The sequence below is a fragment of the Psammomys obesus genome, unplaced genomic scaffold (assembly GCF_907164565.1).
Source record: "Psammomys obesus unplaced genomic scaffold, mPsaObe1.curated_primary_1811, whole genome shotgun sequence".
Classification (NCBI taxonomy): domain Eukaryota; kingdom Metazoa; phylum Chordata; class Mammalia; order Rodentia; family Muridae; genus Psammomys; species Psammomys obesus.
In genome coordinates this window covers 2,921,258-2,943,537 of record NW_026596147.1, presented here as the reverse complement: position 1 = coordinate 2,943,537, position 22,280 = coordinate 2,921,258, and positions in this window count along the sequence as shown.

The window sequence follows — 22,280 nt, the reverse complement described above, 5'->3', positions numbered from 1 at the left end:
AGTCAGGTGTGATTCTAATGGGTTTGATGTTATATGTTACTTGGCCTTTTTCTCTTGCAGCTTTTAGTATTTTTTTCTTTGTTCTGTATACTTACTGTTTTGATTATTATGTGGTGGGAGGATTTTCTTTTTTGGTCAAATTTGTTGGTTGTTCTGTAGGCCTCATGTATTCTTATTGGCCTCTCCTTTAACTTGGGGAAATTTTCTTCAAAGATTTTGTTGAAAATATTTTCTGGGCCTTGGAGAAGTGTGTCTTCTTTTTCCTCTATACCTATTATTCTTAGGTTTTGTCTTTTCATATTGTCTTGGATTTTTTGGACGGTCTGTGTCAATAATTTTTGGATTTAACATTTTCTTTGACAGATACATCAATTTCTTCCATTGTATCTTCTACACCTGAGATTCTTTCTTCCATCTCTTGTAGTCTATTGTTTATGCTAACCTCTGTAGTTCTTGTTTTCTTCCCTAAGTTCTTTCTCTCTGCAATTCCTCCATTTGTGTTTTTTTTTTTAATTTTTCCAATTCTATCTTCAGATCTTGAGCCGTTTTGTTGATTTCTTTCACCTGTCTGACTGTATTTTCCTGTTTTTCCATCATTTCTTTCAGCTGTTTATTTGAACCAACCTGCTGGAGCCAGCCAGCAGAGTCAAATGGTTCTTGAGTCGGGAGTGAGGATTAATATTATTTAAATAAACACACAGCACACAGGAAACTTTTTTAAAGGTCCAGACTCGACAGCCACAGCAAAAGCAGGCTGCTGAAGCAAGCAGTGCCAGCAGCAAGCCTCCCGTCTCTGCCTCCAGCCCTCTGTTTCCTAACATTTAGATTTCCCACATTATACTTGCTTTTTGTGAAATCTTATGACTGGTTCATGCTCCATGTCCTCTAAGCTCTCTCCTCCAGCTCTGCTCTCCTCGTGCTCCTCCTCCTTCTCGCCCCTTCCTGTTCTCTAGCTCCTCCCCTCTTTCCTGTCCTCTGGCTCCTCCCATTGCACAACATTGTATCTAGTTGCTTTATTTGTGTCCTGTTTACACAAGAGTTGAGACAGGATGCTTGGAGCATCATCTTCAGCCTTCTTCTGCAGTAACTGTTGGCCTGTCTTTTTATTGTAGAGTTTCTAAGCCAGAGTAGAAACATCTCAGAACAATGGTTTAAATTTCATGAGGAGTCTGAGGAAGAGGTGTGATCCTCACAAGCTATCCTACCTGCTGTCACAAACAAAAGGAGATGGACTTGCAAATTCTACCCTGCCTTTAGAGAAGGTCCAGTAAAAGCAGTCTCTCCACTGTGATTTAAATATCAAAGCAACTTTCAGAGGCACCGCTCCTACACCAACCTCTCTTTCTTTTATTTCATTCAGTGCTTTAAGCATTTCCTTTCTACGGGTCACAAACTGTTTGGCTGCAACTTCCTCTATTTCTTTATGGATGGCAATATTCTGTTTGAGTTTATCTTCCTCTATGTCTTTACATATCTTATTATGTATCCTCTGTTATCATCTTCATGAGTATAGTTGTTAGGTCATCTTCTTGGATTTCAGTAATGCTGGGGTCTCCAGGGCTACTTGCCCCTAGGTAACTGGGTTCTGGAGATGCCATATTGCTCTGTCTTTTGTTGCTTGAGCTTTTACGCTGGCCTCTACCCATTGGGCTATCTTAGGTGTTTGGGGTTATTTTCTGGTGGTTCCTGGGGATCCTGTGGTGGAGAGAATCTCCTTGGGCAGAAAGCTGGTTTTTCTTGAAGGAAGTCTTCTCAGCTTTTTGGGTATAGTCCCTGGATGGCTGGTGTTTTTTCAGGAGTTGCTGCTGCTCACCTCAGGGATAGAGACCTGAGTGGTAACTGTGGTCTTTGTCAGAAAAGAGGGTTCTCCTCTCACCCAGGGAAGTCCTGAGGACAGCTGCCCTGTTTCTGGGTTTCTTGCTGTAAATTTAATGATCAGCTGCTGTGACACAGTTTGACATCTGGTGCACAGCAACTGTTTGTGCCTGCGTTTGTGCACAGCTGAGTGATGGCGGCTCGGCCCCGCCGGTCTGCGAGACGTTTTCCAGGGAAGGACTGGGTGATTTAAGTCAGTACAGTTTCCTTCCTTCCTTGTGGATTCTCTGGAGACAGGGACTCCCAGTCTCTTTTTTGCCCTGGGGCGCACCATTCAGTCTCCACCAGCTAGATGGTGTGCAGAAACTGCCTGTTTCTGCCTTTATGGCCTTTGGGAGCCTGGGTGTCTGCCTAAACTGGGTAATTTTCCCGATACCTTTTCATGGTGGGGGTGTCAGCTGAGTGCTCTGAGATCAGACCAGCCGTTTCCCTTCCTGGGGGTTTGCACCCCACAGTGAAACTCAGTCTCTGGTCTCCTGGGGCCCACAGTTCTAGCTGAGACAGCAAATCAAGTGCGCAGGCAGGACTCTGTGCAGGCGCCTGGGTCCCCGGTCTGGCTCTGGGCTCCTCCTGGGTCGCCCGCAGAACCCGAGTCTTTTCCAGGGGATGTCTGGGTGACCTAAGGTCGGTCCCAATTGTTTCCTGCACTGTGGGGTTATCTCTCAACTGAAAATTTCAGTCTCTGATGTGTGGTGTGCATGGTTCGGTCTGGGACCATGACCAGAGCATGCTGGTGTGTGGCTCTAGGCTGGGGCTAGTGACCAAGCGTCTGGCGGGACCTTGATCTCTTCCATGGTTTAGCCGGGTGAGTTAAAAGCTGATTGAATCCCCCACCGTGGGGTATCCTCTCACCTGGGAAAGATAATCGCTTGTGTTTTATGGCCGAGAGTTCTGATTGCTGGTCAGTGTGACGATCCTGCTGTGCTGCTGGTCAGAATGAGAGTCCTCCCGGTGCCGCCATCTTGCCCCGCCTCCTTAACAAAGTATTTTAACAAAGTATTTTAAATGCTTCTATTTTTGCCAATATGATATGTAAAAAGTAATACATCATTCTAAAAGTTTTCTAAAGGTAGCAAATAAGAACCATATAAGGAAAAAATCTATTCTCAATGTACAGTTTTAGAAATATTTCCTTATTTAGAAATAGCTCTTAGCCACGCTTAGTGGTGCACACTTGTAAACCCAACACTCAGGGAAGCAGAGGCAGGTGGATGTTTGTGAGTTCAAAGCCAACCTGGTCTACAAAGTGAGTCTAGGATAGCCAAGGCTACACCGAGAAGCCCTGTCTCAAAAAACAAACAAACAAACAAACAAACAAACAAAAAAGCTCTTACTTGCCCTCAATTTACAGAACTATTTTTCAGAATACTGAAAGTACTTGTTACATGTTAGTTTAAATGCCAGCTGTGGAGAGAGTTGAATCTTTCTTTTTAGTCTCTAAAGGGAAAAACTAGAAATTAAACGTTAGATTTCATATGGAACCGGAGAACATAGTCATTTAAGATCTAATATTGCTCATAATACAGTGTATTTGCTGAATCATAGCAATACTGTTTGACTTATGCTTGAAACATCTGCTTCCATCCTGCAAATAAAAAGAATTAAATATTTTCTTCTAAATTAATTGCCAATCTCCTAAGATTTAGCACTGAGTTCACTATCCATTCAATTAACCAAGCACTGAAAACAGATGAATTAATTTTTCTCTTCATGAGACAATGAGATTTTATCAAGTTTTTGATTAATATTTGTATTTTATTTTCAACTATAATTCAATTTATATAGTTTTTCTGTCCATTCCTTGAAGTCATTTTTAGCATCTATGAAAATACCAAAAAAAAAAGCAAAAATATTTATGTAACCATTTTCCCCAACATGACCTTTTCCTTCTGAACTGCAGCTATTTAAAAATGGTATTTTCAGTGGTTGTAAGTGCTAGAAAACAAGTTACTACTTTTTCATTTCATTATTTTTATTGCTCACAAGATAACTTAAAGTAAATCTGAATTACTTGCTAACAATCATAATGAGTCTCCAATTATCCAACCACAAAATAAAAGTAGTTAACAATTATTTTTTGTTATGGGATGTCATGGTAGAAAATAAATTTCTACTCCTAATATCCTCATGAATAAGAAGTCATTATATCTAAAAAACATTTAGAGCAAAACACTTAGGAATCAAATTATTTGATTTCACACCACAAAATTATTTTACTCTCATTATCATTTTTTTTTCTAAACGCAATAAGGACTCCATAAAAGTGTATCACCACATTCATCATTAACTTTTTAATGGAAAAACAATCAGGACAACAATAAATGCATCAAATAGAAAGTAATAATTCCACTTATTTGACATAAATCCTTTCTTATTTATGAATTCAATGTTTTAAGTTTAGAGTGGACATAAATTTGACATAGAGCTTAACATTTTCATCTAGCAATAAAATATATTCTGAGGAAACTTTTTAATGGGCAAGTGATGCTTTACAGACTATTTGGTGATAGATACGATATAGTACTCTTCCATATATAAGATACATATAGCAAATGCTGTATGTGTGTGTGTGTCTTGATGCAAGAAGAGGTATAAACTAATGATGTTCATTCACAAAAATAAAGATTAACAATAAAGAAAAGATTGAGAATGAAGAAAATTGATACTTCTTTGTATCATGCATGTTTATATATACTTTAAAGATCTTGAATGAGAGTCACTAACGCTAAATGCCCTATCAGTGCAATGTGTGCCTTTATTTCCAGGTGTTTCTTTTTTAATTTCTTTTTGAGTGTTTCTTGTTTAGTATTAAAAGATGGAATTAAAAGTATGTTACAGTGTTTGAAACTATTTGTACTCTGTGTAATATGCTCCACTTGAGTGTACTACACTTAATCTAGCTATCAGAGTACCTGAACTGTGTTCATTTTCATTCTACCATTTTCCAACCATGTAGAGATAGCTCACAATGAAGAGCATTTGCTGCTCTTACAAAGAAACCTGTGTTCAGTTTCTAGTACCAACGTGGTGGCACATACCTGCCTGTAACTCCAGATCCAATTCTCTCTTCTTGCTTTAACAGGCACCAGTCATGCATAGGACACACATGCAATTAGGCAAAATACTGATACACATTAAAAATAGAAATACATACATATTTGAAGTACATATGATAACCTACCATATATAACATAGTGGCTCTTTCTGGACCTATTTTTTTTTCACAACTCAACCATGTCTCTTTACATCAGTGTTCTACACAGTTATAAACAAATAAGATATTTTAAAATATGTATCCCTAAGAATTTCTCTTCACATTTTCAAGTTCTTTCACCCTTTATATTATCTTACTTTACAGCAGAGTTCCTACCATATGTTCTATCGCCCAATTTGGTGCTTTTAGGATATGATAGGCAACATTTTGTCTCTTTCTTTTTTGCACATACACACACAAACATGAACCATCCATTTCTTTGCCTCCCAATTACATCTAGAATGACCATAGGAATATGTCCCACCAATATAATTAGTGAGTTCCAAACATGAAGGTCTCCCATACTTATTCCTTCAGAGGTGATTTTTCCTTCCTACATTCATCTGGTTGGGAAGATTCAAGAGCTACAGTCACTAACAAATAACAAGCTACCAGATGGAAGTAACACAAGCTCCAAAACACCTGTGTAGGTTCCTTACTGTCATCAACATCCACACCCAGTTCTGTTTAGGCATTGCTTGTTACAGTTTGAAACCCCAAGCCCTTGAGATCCTATGAAAGGAGGATCATTCCACAATTCAGTGTGTGCGGTGTTTCTTAGGGACCCCTCTCTTTCTGTGTATTTTGAGACCAGAATACCTTATTGAATACAACTGCAAGGTAAACTTTCTTTAAATGTGACCCCAATTAAACTGAGTCTTATTCTTAAGAAATTTAAAATCCAGTCATGCATGGTGGTTGCACATGACTGTTATCTCAGCACTCCAGGAGGCAGAGGCAGGCAGATCTCTGTGAATTGGAGATTAGCCTGAAATACAAAGTGAGTGCAGGACAGCCAAGGCTACACAAAGAAACCTTGTTAGAGAGAGAGAGAGAGAATGAAAGGAAGAAAGAAGGAAAAAGAAAGAAAAAGAAAGAAAGAAAGAAAGAAAGAAAGAAAGAAAGAAAGAAAGAAAGAAAAAGAAAAAAGAAATTTAAAATACAAGCTACAAGCTCAGGGAGATCACTCGATCAATAAAGTACTGTACCAGCTCAGGCCCAGGAATCCAGATTCCCAGCACCCATTTATAAAAATACCAGTGTGGCAACATGTTTATATTACTGCACTGGGAAGGCAGAGATGGATGGACAGCTGTGTCTTGCTGACCAAGTAGTTCAGCAGAAGCTGTGATCTCCAAGAAGAGTGAAAAAACAGAGTTCTAAGCGATAAGGCAGAAAAATAACTGAGGAAGGCCACCATGGTTCCACAGGAGTGCACAGAGATGTGCACTCGGTCACCCGTGAACACATACAGAGATGTTCACACACACCAATACACATAAAGAAACTTCAATTTTAATGTAACATTCTCATGTTATAAAGAAATCTTCCTTGTAAACTTATGTAGATGAAACATATCTGGTGCTTTCTCAGACAATCAGGAATAGTGCTTCCTCAAGATCCAGCTATACCACTCCTAGGCATATAATCAAAAGATGCTCAAGTACGCAACAAAGATGTATTCAACCATGTTCATAGAAGCTTTATTCATAATAACCAGAACCTGGAAACAACCCAGATGTCCCTCAACAGAGGAATGAATACAGAAATTGTGGTATATTTACACAATGGAATACTACTCAGGGTACCAAAGCAGATGCTGAGACTCTGCTTTGGACCAAGCTTTGGGCAGACTGCAGGGAATCTTATGGAAAAAGGGGAATATAGAAAGACCTGGAAGGGACGGGAGCTCCACAAGGAGACTAACAGAACCAAGAAATCTGGGCCCAGAGGTCTTTTCGGAGACTGATACTCCAACCAAGGACCATGCATGAGTATAACCTAGAACCCCTGCACAGATGTAACCCATGGCAGCTCAGTGTCCAAGTGGGTTCCCTAGTAAGGGGAATAGGGACTGTCTCTGACATGAACTCATGTGAGTAGCTAGCTCTTTGATCACCAACCCCTGAGGGGAGAGCATCCTTACCAGGCCACAGAGGAAGAAGACAATGCAGCCAGTCCTGATGAGACCTGATAGGCTAGTGTCAAATGGAAGGGGAGGAGGCCCAACCTTCTCAATGGATGGGGGAGGGGCAAGTGAAGTGAAGAGGGAGAGTGAGGAATTGGGGGCAATGAGGGAGGGGAGTACTGCTGGGATGCAAAGTGAATAAACTATATAATATATTTTTAAATAAAAATAAAAAATATATACATATAAAGACATTGTAAGTAGATGAAATAAAACATCCTGTTAAATTATAAACATAAGAATTTCTATACATTATTTATCAAGGCTTTGCTGTATGTTGTGAAGGATACAAATAACAATGGAAAGATACAGTTCTTGCATCAGGGAATATGCAAATACAATGATAACTGGGCTAGCAAGATTGCTCAGTAGTCAAACACTCTTGCTACTAAGACTAATGACCTGAATTTAATCTCTGTAGCCCATGCAACAAAAGGAGAGAAGTGACTCTTCATTGTTGTCCTCTGACCTCTATATATGTGCTGTGGCACATGTATGCTCATACACATACAAAGAAATAAAATATAAAAGCATAAAAGTTTAATAATCAACAGAAATCTTAATCATTTGCTTCTCCTTAGAAAAACGTTTCAATTATCACAAAAGAAATGTTTTTCCCTATGTCAAATTGTTTTTAAAATAATAGAGAAATCAATCAGATGGGAGGAAAAGTAAGGCAATTACAATTCTATAAAAGGATCTTAAATAATTTTTATGTGAAATAAACAACATTCCTTTACAATTGAAATGATCTGTTAAGCCATGAAATATCCTAAAAGAGTTCAATTACAGAAATTAAACTTATTCTAGAGTCAGTGTTTTCCTGAAGTAGTATGCCACCATTATGAAAGCCATAAGATTGTGCTAGCAACTTGAAATACATTTTTTTTTCTTTCTGGATAAATAGCTTGAGCTAGTGCTGGCTTTATGCCATATCATTACCTAAATATAATGTAGATCAAGTGAAATCCCTCGAAGTGCCATAGGGAGAGGCTCATCACACCCTCTACACTGGCTCTGTGAAGTGCCAGGACATGCAGAGGTATGATATCAGGGATCTTCATGGTTGATAAAGTGTTCTACTAACACATCACTAATAAGCTTGTGGTACAATGGCAAGAAAGAACTGTGTTCACTGAGGAAGTCTTACTATGCATACTAATCTGGCCACCATTACTTACTTGTACCTGAGAACAAGTACACCATGCAGTGAGTTGCATTAAAAAAAAAAATTTATGCTAGCTAGTTTTATGTCAGCTTAACACAAACTAGAGTCATGAGCAAGGAAAGAGGCCCAATTGAGAAAAATGGCACCTAAGATCAGGCTGTATTGTATGTGATCCTGTAGAGCAGTGCGTTTTGTTTGTTTGTTTGTTTTTTGTTTGTTTTTTTTTTAGTGATTGATGTGGGATGGCCCAGTTTGTTGGGGATGTGGCCATACATACGTGGGCAGGTAGGTGGTCTTGGGTTCTATAAAAAACAGGCTAAGCTAGCCATGGGGAGCAATCCAGTAAGCAGCACCCCTCTGTGGCAGCTTCCTCAGCTCCTGCCTGCAGGTTCCTGCCCTGTATGTTTGAATTTATGTCCAGACTTCCTCCAGTGATGAACAGTGATGTGGGAACAGTAGGAAAATAAACCCTTTTCTCCCCTACTTGCTTTTGGTCATGGCATTTCATTACAGCAATATTAACCTTAATTAAGAATTATAGACTGTAATGTGGAGTAATAACAAAAAAAATAACTTGTACTTAAGGTTTCTCAGCATACTTTTCAGCTTAAACTGTGCACTGCATGGTGTAATTTGAACATTTAATAAAAACACATTGGGAATATTTTTATGTCTCATTAAAATTGAGCAGGTGTTCTGAGCAGAATGGAATCCCTGTGGAGAATATCTTGCGTTTGTTCTGGAATCATGGTTTATTTTTTTCAACTAAATTATATTTAAAATGTATTGGGTTTAATTTGGAGCTGTCGACTAAAAATCTAAAATTCACTGTGACAGTGATATGTCCTTGTGCAAGAACACACTGTGGTTTCCACCGTATTGTGGAAAACCCTTATGGCTTTCAAAAGTATCATCTCCCCTTAGATTTCAGAATATCCAGGCCTGTGTACCTAAAAAAAAATCAGAAGCTAACTATTGTTTACCATAAATACCCACCTGTCTATACTCATAGGTTCATGAGAGAAGAGGATATGGTCCAAGCATCTAAATTACTAAGAATCATGGTAAGCGTATTAATAAACTTCTCAAGTCTAGGTTACCATAACAAGAAGTTACAGATTTTTCCACAAAACTCACTGTGCTTGGCCCAATATTTGATTGTGGGTCTCAGCATCCCTTTCTTGCTGGGAGGAGCTTCTCAGAGCATAGCTATGTTAGGCTCTTCTCTTGTTCCCTCTCTTCAGCCACTTCTGAAGTCTATTCGATTGCCCCTTCTGAGTATGATTTATACATCCTCCCTTGGGTCCTCCTTATTACTTATCTTCTTTGGGTCTGTGAATCTATCCTATACTAGATGGCTAAGATTCACTTATAAGTAAGCACACACTATGTGTATCTTTCTGGGTCTGGGTTACCTCACTCAGGATGATCTTTTCTAGTTCTGTTCATTTGCCTGCAAATTTCATGATTTCCTTGTTTTTAATAGATGAGCAATATTCCATTGTGTAGATGTGCCACATTTTCTTTATCCATTCTTCAGTTGAGAGACATCTAGGTTGCTTCCAGATTCTGGCTATGTTAAGAACATAGTTGAGCAAATGTCTTTGTATTGTAGAGCATCTCTTGGATATAAGCCCAAAAGTGGTATAGTTGTGTCTTGATGTAGAACTATTCCCAAATTTCTGAGAAAGCAACAGCCTGATAGAAGGACCTGGAGGTGCCAGGGGCTCCACAAGAAGACAAACAAAGCCAACTCACCAGGGCCGCAAGTTCTACTAACTTGTGGAGACTGTAGCACCAAGGACTGTGCACAGACTGGACCTAGGCCCCCTATGCAAATTTAACATCACAGATGGGCAGCTTGGGCTTCATGTGGGTGTCCAAGTAAGAAGAACAATAGCACTCCCTGACTTGGACTCTGTTGCCTGTTTTCTGATCACTCCCTCCTCCATGGGCTGCTTCATCAGGCCACAGGGATAGAGGATGAGCTCAATCTTGATGCAACTTAATGAGTTTTTATGGGGATGGCTTTCCCTTATCTGAGGAGTAGGAGAGGGAGTAACAGAGATATAAGGTGGGACAGGAGGGAAATGAGGGAGGGGGCTATAATCGAGATGCAAGTGAATAAATAAATTAATTAATTTAAAAAGAAGTTATGAATTATTTCTAAAAGGAAATACATGGAGAAAATTAATAACCCTTTTTTATTCTATAATAGCATATGGTAAACTTTCACACTGACTATATTTGAAAGACTAATATCACTATAAATTATAGTTAGATTCAAAATATTACAATATTAATGTGATTTAGCTGTTTAGAAGGGCATAATGCAGCAGTTTTCAACATGGTTGGGGAGAAAATGAAGGTTCAGAAAGTCCCTGTGTTAATGAAGCAGGGACTTGTATCTCCTGTGATATTAAAGTTCAAAACAGTCTTTAAAACATGAAGGTTTATTAAGACTAAGTATATCAAGGAATAAAAAGACAGCTCAGAGAAGTATGGGAGCAGGTGTTCCTCATGCAGAGGATCTGGTTTTATTTTCCAGCACCCACATAGTAGCTTTGACTCCAGTTCCAAGGAATCTATGCCTCTTCTGGACTCCACAGGCATGCAGGTGTCTCAAACACATACAATCAGTTAAACGTTGTTTTCAAACACATAAAATAAAATAAACTGATCAGAAAAAAGATCAAGTAGAACAGATGGGGTTATCATATGCTTTCTCATCCAATCTTTTGACTTCAGATTCCTTCATTACAGCTTCTGATTAGCTCAAATGGACCCGGAATCTATCAAGGCACAAGTGTATATAAACATATATATATATATATATATATATACACACACACACACACACACACATATATATATATATATATATATATATATATATAGAGAGAGAGAGAGAGAGAGAGAGAGAGTTTCTACATATCACAGTTGAGGAAATTTGAGTAGGAAGCATATGAAGAGGACGGTAAGTAAATTTAATAAGGTAAGTATCATGACACAGGCTATATTCATTTCCTTTGAGGTTTGACTTCAATAATAAAATATAAAACATATCGCAGAGATATCTCATGGAAGGACTAGAGTGTGCTGTGTAAATGTCTGAATCCATCTTGTGCTCCCAAAATAGAATCCACACCACAAACTGGGACATTTATAATAGACATAAATGATTAGCTTGTAGTTGTGTAAGCTGACAGGTATAAGATAAAGGTACTGTCATTCGGTGAGGATCTTTCTTCCACATTATCCCATGTTGAAGGGAGGATGAGAGAAATAAATACAGAAATAGAGTCAGAGAGAAGGAAAAAAAAGGAAGTTTGAGAGAGTGTCTAAAGTTCTTTTATAAAGATCTCACTCCAAAAATCAAGTCATCAACCTGTTCGCATGGCCAAATTACCTCTTAATGCTTCCATCTCTAAACATGGCTACAAAGGAATTACAAGTTGTGGAGAAAGCAAGCATTCAAATTAGAGTAATAATATTACCAAGACATCGGGGAAAGGAAAACATTCCCTGCCTCACACATAGAATTCCTATGTAGTTAAATCAGGTACAAAGGGTAAGCAGAAGTTCTCAAGAACCATGACGACTCGCATGTGATTAGGACACTAATGGCATATGCTTAACACTAGTGAGAAAATACCAAGAGGATATTGACAGCAGCTTTGAAGAGTGATTGGCATGTGTAACATTCTGTGAATGGATGCAAAAATGAGCCTGGTAAGTTGTAGAAGAAATTAAGTTGTAAAATAAGCCACATGTCTACCTTCAGAAAGTCTATTACATAAATCATCAAAGTGAACTTAAATTACACTCACTCTCCTCACCTGAATAATAGAAAAAAAGAGTTTAGATCTAAAAAGGACATACAAACTCTACGTCTACTTTGTAAGTGCCAGTGAAAACTGGTGAGCAGCAAAGATTTCCCATGGCAGCAAAATTAACAATCACAAAGACTAACACAATAATTTTCTGTTTTTGGAATAAAACTGAAGTCAAACCAAGAAACTTCACTGAAAATTTGAAATTATATTTTACAAAAATTAATGAGTGTTGGGTCTACAAAGTGGCATTTTGATACTCATATATGGTGTGAAATTATTGCTGTAGATGAAGTCTCTTTTCATTGGATCAATGTGTATTCATCTCATGCAGGATAAAATCACATACACAGAATTCTCATGAGACAGAAAAGCACAAGTTCTTTGCCTGTTGTTCAGAAAACCACCGTACACTAGGCTTAAAGAAACCATACCTATTTAAAAAAGGATTGTATTGAGTTTGATTATTAAGGCCTTTTCCTGGAATACTTTGAATACCCATGCTTTGTCTCAGAAATAAAAAAGACTTTCAGGTCCATGTGCTATCTAAAAACCGTTTGACAATGATATCATTGCCAGGAGATACATAGAAGAAAAGATAATTACTTTCTAATAAACAGAGTTGATGAATTTAGATATCCATATAAAAAAGGAAGAAATTAGTCCATATCCTTCAGCAATTACAAAACTTATTTAAAACAGTGGAATGCAAGTCATTGAACTCAGGGTTCAGTGAGAAATACTGTCTAGAAAACAATAGAGGAACTCATCCAGCTTTGGCCTTCCATAGCCAGTTGAACACACACACAACTCCAAAACAATATTCTAGGCTGTGACATAGTTTTAATTGCCAGTTGACACAATCTGGAATTGTCTAGATAAGGTTGGTCTATGAGGGTATCAATGGAGATTGTCTTGATTATATTAACTGAGTGAAAAGACCCAGATTATTGTGGGGAGCATCATACCCTGTGTTTGAGTCCCAGAATGAATAAGAATAAAGGAGTAAGCATTATTCAGTGTGGATATGATGTGTTTAGATGTTTTAAGTTCTTGTCACCTTGACTTTTCCACTATGTTTATGACCTGAAACTGTAAGCTAAAATAAACCCTGTTTCCCTTAAAAACATGCAAAACTATCTTATAGGTCTATATAAGTGAGTACATACCATGTATATCTTTCTGCTTTTGGGATACCTCACTCAGGATGATTGTTTCTAGGTCCCACTGTTTGCCTGCAAATTTCATGATTTTCTCGTTTTTAATTGCTAAGTAGTATTCCATTGTGTAAAAGTACCACAATTCTAAACAAGAAAGAGGACCCAGGGTACGATGATCAATCATCACTTAGAAAGGCAGTTGGGATGGACATTGGATGTAGGAGCAAACAAGTAACAGGACAGGAGCCTACCACAGAGGGCCTCTGAAAGACTCTACCTGGCAATGTATCAAAGCAGATATTAAATAAGACTCATAACGGAACCTTTGGCAGAGTGCAGGAAATAAAAAAAAAAGGAGAGGGGAATTAACATGACCTGGAGAGGAGAGGAGTTCCACAAGGACCAAATGTATCTGGGCACAGGGGTCTTTTATGAAACTGTTTCTCCAAACAAGGACCAAGTATGGATGCAACCTAGAGCCTCTGCTCAGATGTAGCCCTTGGTAGCTCAGTATCCAAGTGGGTACCCTAATAACGGGAACAGGGACTGTTTCTGACATGAACTCAATGGCGGGCTCTTTGACACCCCCCCTCCAGGGAGAAGCAGCCCTGCTAGGCCACAGAGAAGGACTTTGCCGCCTGTCCTGAAGACACCTGATAAACCAGTATCAGATGGAAGGGGAGGAGGCTCTCCCCTATCAGTGGACTTGGAAAGGGGCAGGGAGGAGGTGAGGGTGGGAAGGTGGGAGGGTAGGATTGGGAGGGAGAGAGGGAGTGGGATACAGCAGGGATACAAAGTTAACAACTGTAACTAATATTAAAAAAATAAAATGATATAAAAACATGCAAAACAGTGGAGTAAAGACTTAGATTAATATCATTAAAATTAATGATATTAATGTAGGAGTAGTGATAATTAATAATATTAATGAGTGTAGGAGGACTACTTCAGAACATTGGGTTGAGTGATGTTGAACATTTTTCAGATGCGATATGGAAAGCAAAAGAAACAAAAACAAAACAAAACATCTTCCACACAACAAAGACTACAACAGAAAGCACAGACAACCTGCAGGATGGGATAAAACATCTGTAAAATATACATCTTGCAAGTAGTAAATACGCAGAATATATGGGTCCTGAAGCAAATCCACAGCAAAAGAACTTAATAATATGATTCTAAAATGGGAAACAGATAGTGTTTTCCTTCCTCTATCAGCCATTATCCATGTATCAACCCCTAGAAATGAGTTACAGCTCATGAGTAACTCACCCTTTCATGACAATGTATTGACTGGACCAATATTTGGAGATCCTGTACAGTCAATCATGAGTTCAAAAGCACAACTGAAGTCAAGGCTCTATACCATACCCTCCAATTCCTTTTGCTCTTGTATTATTTCTATTCCTTCTGGCTATTCCTTGAGGCTTTAAATGGATGTTATAAATAGTCCTTTTATAGCTGAGTATTCAATAGCTGTTTATACACCGGATGGACCAAGCTTAAATCTCTACACTCATTTCTGAATACCACAAAAAGTTGTTCTGTCCAATCCTGACAACTGTACCATTCTGTGGCTTAAACTTAATTATCTAAAAGAAATTTTGACAGACTCTTCAGCCCCTTTCGACCAAACAACACCAGTACCTTCTTCACTAGAGTATATGATCTCCTGAGCAATGGATTTCTTACCTTGTTTATGAGACCAAAAGTGAATTCCTTCCTGGGAGCAGGGTACAATCCAATCAGAAAGTGACTGATTACCACCATAACAGACTTGCCATTAATGCATCAATGAGCTAATGTTTCCTGTTACACATAAGGTCCAGAGCTGAGTAAGATTATTTGAATTTGTCTATTCTTCCTAGAAAGCCTATACAACCTCTCCAACACTATGAGAGGTGAGTTTATGGCCCAGTTCTGGCTTGATTTTTCTATGTTCTGCAACCAAGAGTTATGAAATAGGGTATCAACAGCCTTTTGGCAATAGAGTCTATCCACTTAGTTCTACTGGGAAACCATAAATAGTGGCCAAGCACATATTGTTCTAGAAAACTCAGGAGCCTCCCTGGCCAACAACTCATAAGAAGGAAGCCCACCTCTGCCACTGAGATTCTCATTTAATAACTGATGGCACTGAAAAAGCTTTGCACACATGGGTTTCTCACTATTCTGAATATTTTTTTTTTGGTTTAAATGTTTTTCTTTAGCTTTTATAATTCTAATTTTAATTTTTTTTAGAAGTGTTTATAATTTAAATGTTTAGAAATTTTTGTGGTTCACTTTTTTGGACAAGGATTCCCTTTTGTATGTATTGCATAAACATGTGAAATGAAGGGTATTGTGTTATTTTGAGTTAAGCTATTCTAAGTATTGATTAGATTTTTTAAGTTGAAGTTCTTCTAAACTTCTGTGTTTTGTCTAGTTATTCTATTACTTGTTGCAAGAAACCTATTACACTCTTGTGAAATAACTATTTTATGAATCATATCTTTGCCAGTCATTTCTCATTCTTCATTGAGAAATACATTATGATAATATTTTCTCCATTAAGAAAATATGAGTAAGAAATGCATTATGACTTATAAGTAATTGTTAAAATTTTCACTTGCATTAAAATAGCAACAAACTACTTAACCTGAGTAATTTTTCTTTTAGAAATTCTTTTTTAAAACATTCATATATTTTCCCTATAGATTACAGTCATTGTTTACCTTTGAAAAGGGTTGTTACAGCAAAAACTATTCTTGGCCTTTTTTTCCCCAAAGTGAACTTTCAAAGTTACTGTAGAGACACTGCATTTGGAAAGCAGTGTTTTTCAGGCCCTTTCGAGAGCCAAATACTAGACCCCTAAAGGGTTCTAGAAATAAAGTTCACTTATGAATAATAGATTAGGAATAATATATGGAAAGGTGAAAATAGGTTTTCTGTCCCTAAGGAAATGGAGATGCATGTGGGGAGAGAATAAAAAGTCCTTAACACACATGCTTGTAACAATGAGTTCCTACATGTTACTTTGGACCTGATGTAATATGGAAACCGAGTTTCCATATTTAAGAAACCAAAGACCACATAAGAACTGTATAGACTATAGCTTTCATGAAGATTAGGTTAACCTTTGTGTCTCCAACCACTAAAGTTCTATTAATACTCATAAAATTTCATTGGAATACTAAAAAGCAAACAGTCTTCCTCAAAGAAAAGCACATATCAAGTGGTTATCCAATATCAAGTGGTCATCTCTGACAATATATATGCAAGAAACAATATAGACTGAGCAGGTTATACTTTACGTATGTAACAATAATCAATGAAAAGGAGGTAATAAATGTAAAAAAGAACAAAAATTGATATGTGAGAGAGTTTGGAGGGAGAATAAAGAAGTAGAAAATTATTTTATTGTAATACAATCTCAAAAAATATGAGAAACTTTTAAAAGGAAGAAACGTGATTGCCTGTGTTCACATAAAATTGCATGAGGACAAATATTGAACCACTAAAATGTAATTATAGGCCACAATTCAATTCAGTATGGAGAAACAAAGTTGCAGTTTCTCTATTCCTAAATTTGAGAACTATGAAAAATATAATTATTTAACAATACATATCACACAGTCAAACTACAGCATGCTGAATCACCCCAGAATCTTGATGTCCTTTTAATTTACAACTGTGAAAGTTGATATGAAATTCAAGGGCCATGAGAGAATAGCTGGTGGCTGTGGGTTAGGGACTGGGGGAAAGAGAAGTAAAAATGCAAGAAGAGTCAACAATTTAAAACAATCTTTGGAAATCCAGCATAACTTTAATCTGAGAGAGTTTATCTGGCAAATAATGGAAACCAATGCAGAGACCCACAGTCAATCATTAGGCAGAACTCAAGGAGTCTTATGGAAGGGTTAGGGGAAGGATTGAGCGAGACAGAGGAATCGACGACACCAGAAGAAAACCTACAGAGTAAAGTAACCTGGGCCCATGGAGACTCACAGAGACTAAACCACAAACCGCATAGCATGTGCATGGAATGGTCCTAAGCCCCCTACACATATGAAGCTGATGGCCTGATTGGCCTTCAAGTGGATCACTGAACAACTGGAGCAGGAGTTATCTCTGACTTGGACTCTGTTGCCTCCCATTGAAGGAGATTTAAACATCCTGCCTAGAGTCCTTCTTAGCATTTAGCTTCTTTAGGTCTGTAGATGGCTGGCTATGTTATATGGCTAATATCTGCTTATTAGTGAATGTATACCATGAACACCACTATCTCTAGATCCACCTATACCACTCCTGGGCATATATCTAAAAGATGCCCCACCATTCAATAAGGATATTTGCTCAACTATGTTCGTTGCAGCTTTATTTGTAATAGCCCGAATCTGGAAACAACCTAGATGTCCCTCAAAGAAATTGTGGTACAGCTACACAATGGAATACTACTCAGCAATTAAAACAAGGAAGCCAAGAAACTTGCAGGTAAATGGATGGAACTATAAAAGATCCGTGAAGTACCCCAGAAACAGAAGGTTAAGCAACACTTATTTTAAAGAAGGAAAATCAGACTATTAATCAATTTATTTCTAAAATTGGGTAAAAAAAATAGTTGTTTATATCTTAGTTGTCCTTCTCAACCAGGCAACATTCATAATAGAAGCGATTACTTTTGTCATGAAAACAACACTGTAAAAAATAGAGCACAAAGACCATGTTGATTGTGTAAAATTTTTATCTTAACCTGATAAGTACCATTTCTTTGTCCTAATACCATAGCAAATAATATAATGTTTCTCAACCCTTTTCTTAAAGTTATGGACATTTGTCCTGCCTAGGTTAAGATATTACTATGTTTCACTGTTCAATAAATGAAATGTTATGTGTGTTTGTGTTTCAATAGTCAAAAAAATAACATGCAAATAAAAAGTACTCTAAATTAATATTGAAAGGAGGTATCAGCATATATAACAGTAGGACTTCTGACTCCAAATCTGTGAAGGTAATGAGTCCAAATAAACATTGAAAACTATAAAATTAAATAAAATTCACAGCTAAGCATTGTTTAGAAATGACAATGATAAGTGACTTATTTTTAAAACCTCTTTTACAATTTATTTTATATTATTTAACAGATTTGAACAAACTTGGCTAACTCTCAGGTTAGATGGGGTGGTATCTATAAATACGTATATCATTTAAGTTTTAAGTTCAGTGGTTCAACAAAAAAGCATCACTATGTGTTTCTGTCATTAGGGGGGTTGAATAAACTGTAAATTGCACAAGTGCAGGCCTTAAGTTGCATCCAGTTTAATCATACAAATATTAATATACTCATCTCCTTTCTTTTTCATGAATTGGAAAAATGACAGAAAGAAAAACATGGACTTTCAAGACATGAATTAAAATATTACAAACATAGAAATTAAATAGATACACTCAAAAGCATTGATTATTTATAGCTGGAAAGAAAAATTCTCAACTTCCTATGGAATAACAAGAAACCCAGAATTGCTAAAACAATCTTCTACAATAAAAGATCTTCTGGAGGTATCTCCATCCCTGATCGTAAGTTGTACTATAGAGCAAGAATTTTAAAAACTGCATGGTACTGGCATAGAAACAAAATGGTGGATCAATGGAACCGAACAGAGGACCCAGAAATAAACCCACACACTTATGGACACCTGATTTTTGACAAAGATGCCAAAACCATACAATGGAAAAAAGATAGCATCTTCAACAAATGGTGCTGGTCCAACTGGATGTCTACATGTAGAAAAATGAAAATAGATCCATACTTATCACCCTGCACAAAACTAAAGTCCAAGTGGATCAAAGACCTCAACATAAAACCAGACACATTAAATCGGCTAGAAAAAAAAGTGGGGAATACCCTAGAACTCATTGGTACAGGAGAAAACTTCCTGAACAGAACACCAACAGCACAGGCTCTAGGAGCAACAATCAATAAATGGGACCTCATGAAACTGAAAAGCTTCTGTAAAGCAAAAGACACTGTCGTCAAAACAAAGCGACTGCCTACAGATTGGGAAAGAATCTTCACCAACCCTTTATCTGACAGAGGACTCATATCCAGTATATATAAAGAAGTAAACAAGCTGAAAAGCAGCAAACCAAGTAATCCACTTAAAAAATGGGGAACAGAGCTTAAACAGAGAATTCTCTGTAGAGGAATATCGAATGGGAGAGAAGCACTTAATGAAATGCTCAACCTCATTAGCCATTAGGGAAATGCAAATCAAAACAATCCTGAGATTTCACCTTACACCCATGAGAATGGCCAAGATCAAAAACTCAAGTGACAACACATGCTGGAGTGGTTGTGGAGAAAGGGGAAACCTTCTCCACTGCTGGTGGGAATGTAAACTGGTACAACCACTCTGGAAAGCAGTCTGGCGCTTTCTCAGACAACTAGGAATAGCGCTTCCTCAAGATCCAGCCATACCACTCCTAGGCATATATCCAAAAGAGGCTCAAGTACACAAAAAGGACATTTGCTCAACCATGTTTGTAGCAGCTTTATTTGTAATAGCCAGAAGCTGGAAACAACCCAGATGCCCCTCACCTGAAGAATGGATGCAGAAATTGTGGTACATCTATACAATGGAGTATTACTCAGCAATGAAAAATAAGGAAATCATGAAATTTGCAGGTAAATGGTGGGACCTGGAAAGTATCATCCTGAGTGAGTTGTCCTAGAAGCAAAAAGACACACATGGTATATACCCACTCATATAGACATACAACATAGGACAAACCCACTAAAATCTGTGCATCTAAAGAAACTAAGCAAGAGAGAGGACCCTAACTAAAATGCTCAATCCCCATCCTGAAAGGCAAAGAGGATGGCTATCAGAAGAAGAAGAAAACATAAAATAACCTAGGAACGTGCTACAGAGGGCCTCTGAAAGCCAGAAGAAGAAAACAGGAAACAATCTAGGAACCTGCCACAGAGGGCCTCTGAAAGCCTCTGCCCTGCAGACTATCAAAGCAGATGCTGAGCCTGATGGCCAACTGTCAGGCAGAGTGAATGGAATTTTATGTAAGAAGTGGGAAATAGTAAGAGCTGGAGAGGACAGGAACTCCCGGAGAGCAACAGAACAAGAAAATTTGAACACAGGGAACTTCCCAGAGACTCATACTCCAACCAAGGACTATTCATGGAGATAACCTAGAACCCCTGCACAGATGTAGCCCATGACAGTTCAGTGTCCAAGTGGGTTACATAGTAATGGGAAGAGGAACTGCCTCTGACATAATATGATTGGCCTGCTCTTTGATCACCTTCCCCTGAGGGGGGAGCAGCCTTACCAGGCCACAGAAGATGACAATGCAGCCACATTTGATGAGAACTAATAGACTAAGATCAGAAAGAAGGAGAGGAGGACCTCTCCTATCAGTGGACTTGGGTAGGGGCATGCATTCAGAAAGGGGAGGGAGGGTGGGATCGGGAGGGGAGGAGGGAGGGGCTTATGGTGGGATACAAAATGAATAATGTGTAATTAATAAAAAAAAAAAGTTAAAAAAAAGAAATGTTCAACATCCTTAGTCATCAGGGAGCTGCAAATCAAAACGACCCTGAGATTTCTCCTTACACCCATCAGAATGGCTAAGATCAAAATCTCAAGTGACAATACATGCTGGAGAGGATGTGGAGAAAGAGGAACCCTCCTTCATTGCTGGTGGGAATGTAAACTTGTACAACTACTTTGGAAATCAGTTTGGTGCTTTCTCAGACAATTAGAAATAGTGCTACCTCAAAATCCAGCTATAGCACACCTAGGCATAGATCCAAAATATGTTCAAGTACACAACAAGGACATTTGCTCAACCGTGTTCGTAGCAGCTTTAGCCATAATAGCCAGAACCTGGAAACAACCCAGAGGTTCCTCAACGGAGGAATGGATACAGAAATTGTGGTACATTTACACTATGAAATAATACTCAGGAATTAAAAACAAGGAAACAGACTACTCTTAAATGTAGCCTTTATGCCCAGCAGGAAACAGCCAAGAGAAAATGGACTGAAAGGAATCTTTGAAGTGTTGGTAGTATCAGTTTTATCTTTTTTAAAAAAATCTTTACTTTTATTTTATTTCTATTTTCTTCTCTTTTAATCTGCATGCATGTAGGTATATGTATATATATATATTCATATAATACATGTGTTTACATATACATACACACACACACACACACACATATATATATATATTCTAGTTTAGTGCTTTTATGAAATTCCTGATAATGTGGTTGGCTGGTTCTCTGTTTCCTGTGCCTTTTCTTGGGCTCTTTTTCTTCTTTATGCATGTTTTGTCCTATTCCATATTGTTATTTTTGTTCTATCTCATTATATACTTTTTTATTATCCCTTCTTGTAAGCCTTTTTGTCATTCATTGAGAACAGAATGGGGGTGGATCCTCATGGAGGGGGAGAAGAACTAGGAGGAGTAGAGGAAGGAGAAACTATATGATATATTATGCAAGGAAAAATATGTTTTCAATAAAAGGCAATAATAAAAGTTTTGTGTTCCATTGTTTATATATTCGTTAACTATGATTCTTTGACAACTGTAAATTTTGCTATCTAGATTGGTAATTATTATAGTAATTAGATTTATATTTTCAGATAGTAAAATTAATTAATTTATCCACTTGAGATTGTCTCTATTGAGTTCTTACAATAAAGTGAGAAATGCTATAAAACACATTAACACCCATTCAAATTCAGTTCTCTACACTCTTTTACAGTTTCTTTTCATCTTGTTTTGCCTTTTCCTTTCTATATTTAATATTATGCAGTTAAGGGATAAATATGATTAAATTTATGAAAATATATTCATTTAAATAACTTTTTAATGTTTAATATTATGCATTTTAGAGATAAATATGATTAAATTTATGAAAATATATTCATATTATTCTAATAAATTGTAGATATATTTTAACCTTGCAAAAACAATTGTACTGATATTATAGTGTACTTTTCCTCATTAGTAATATCTGCATT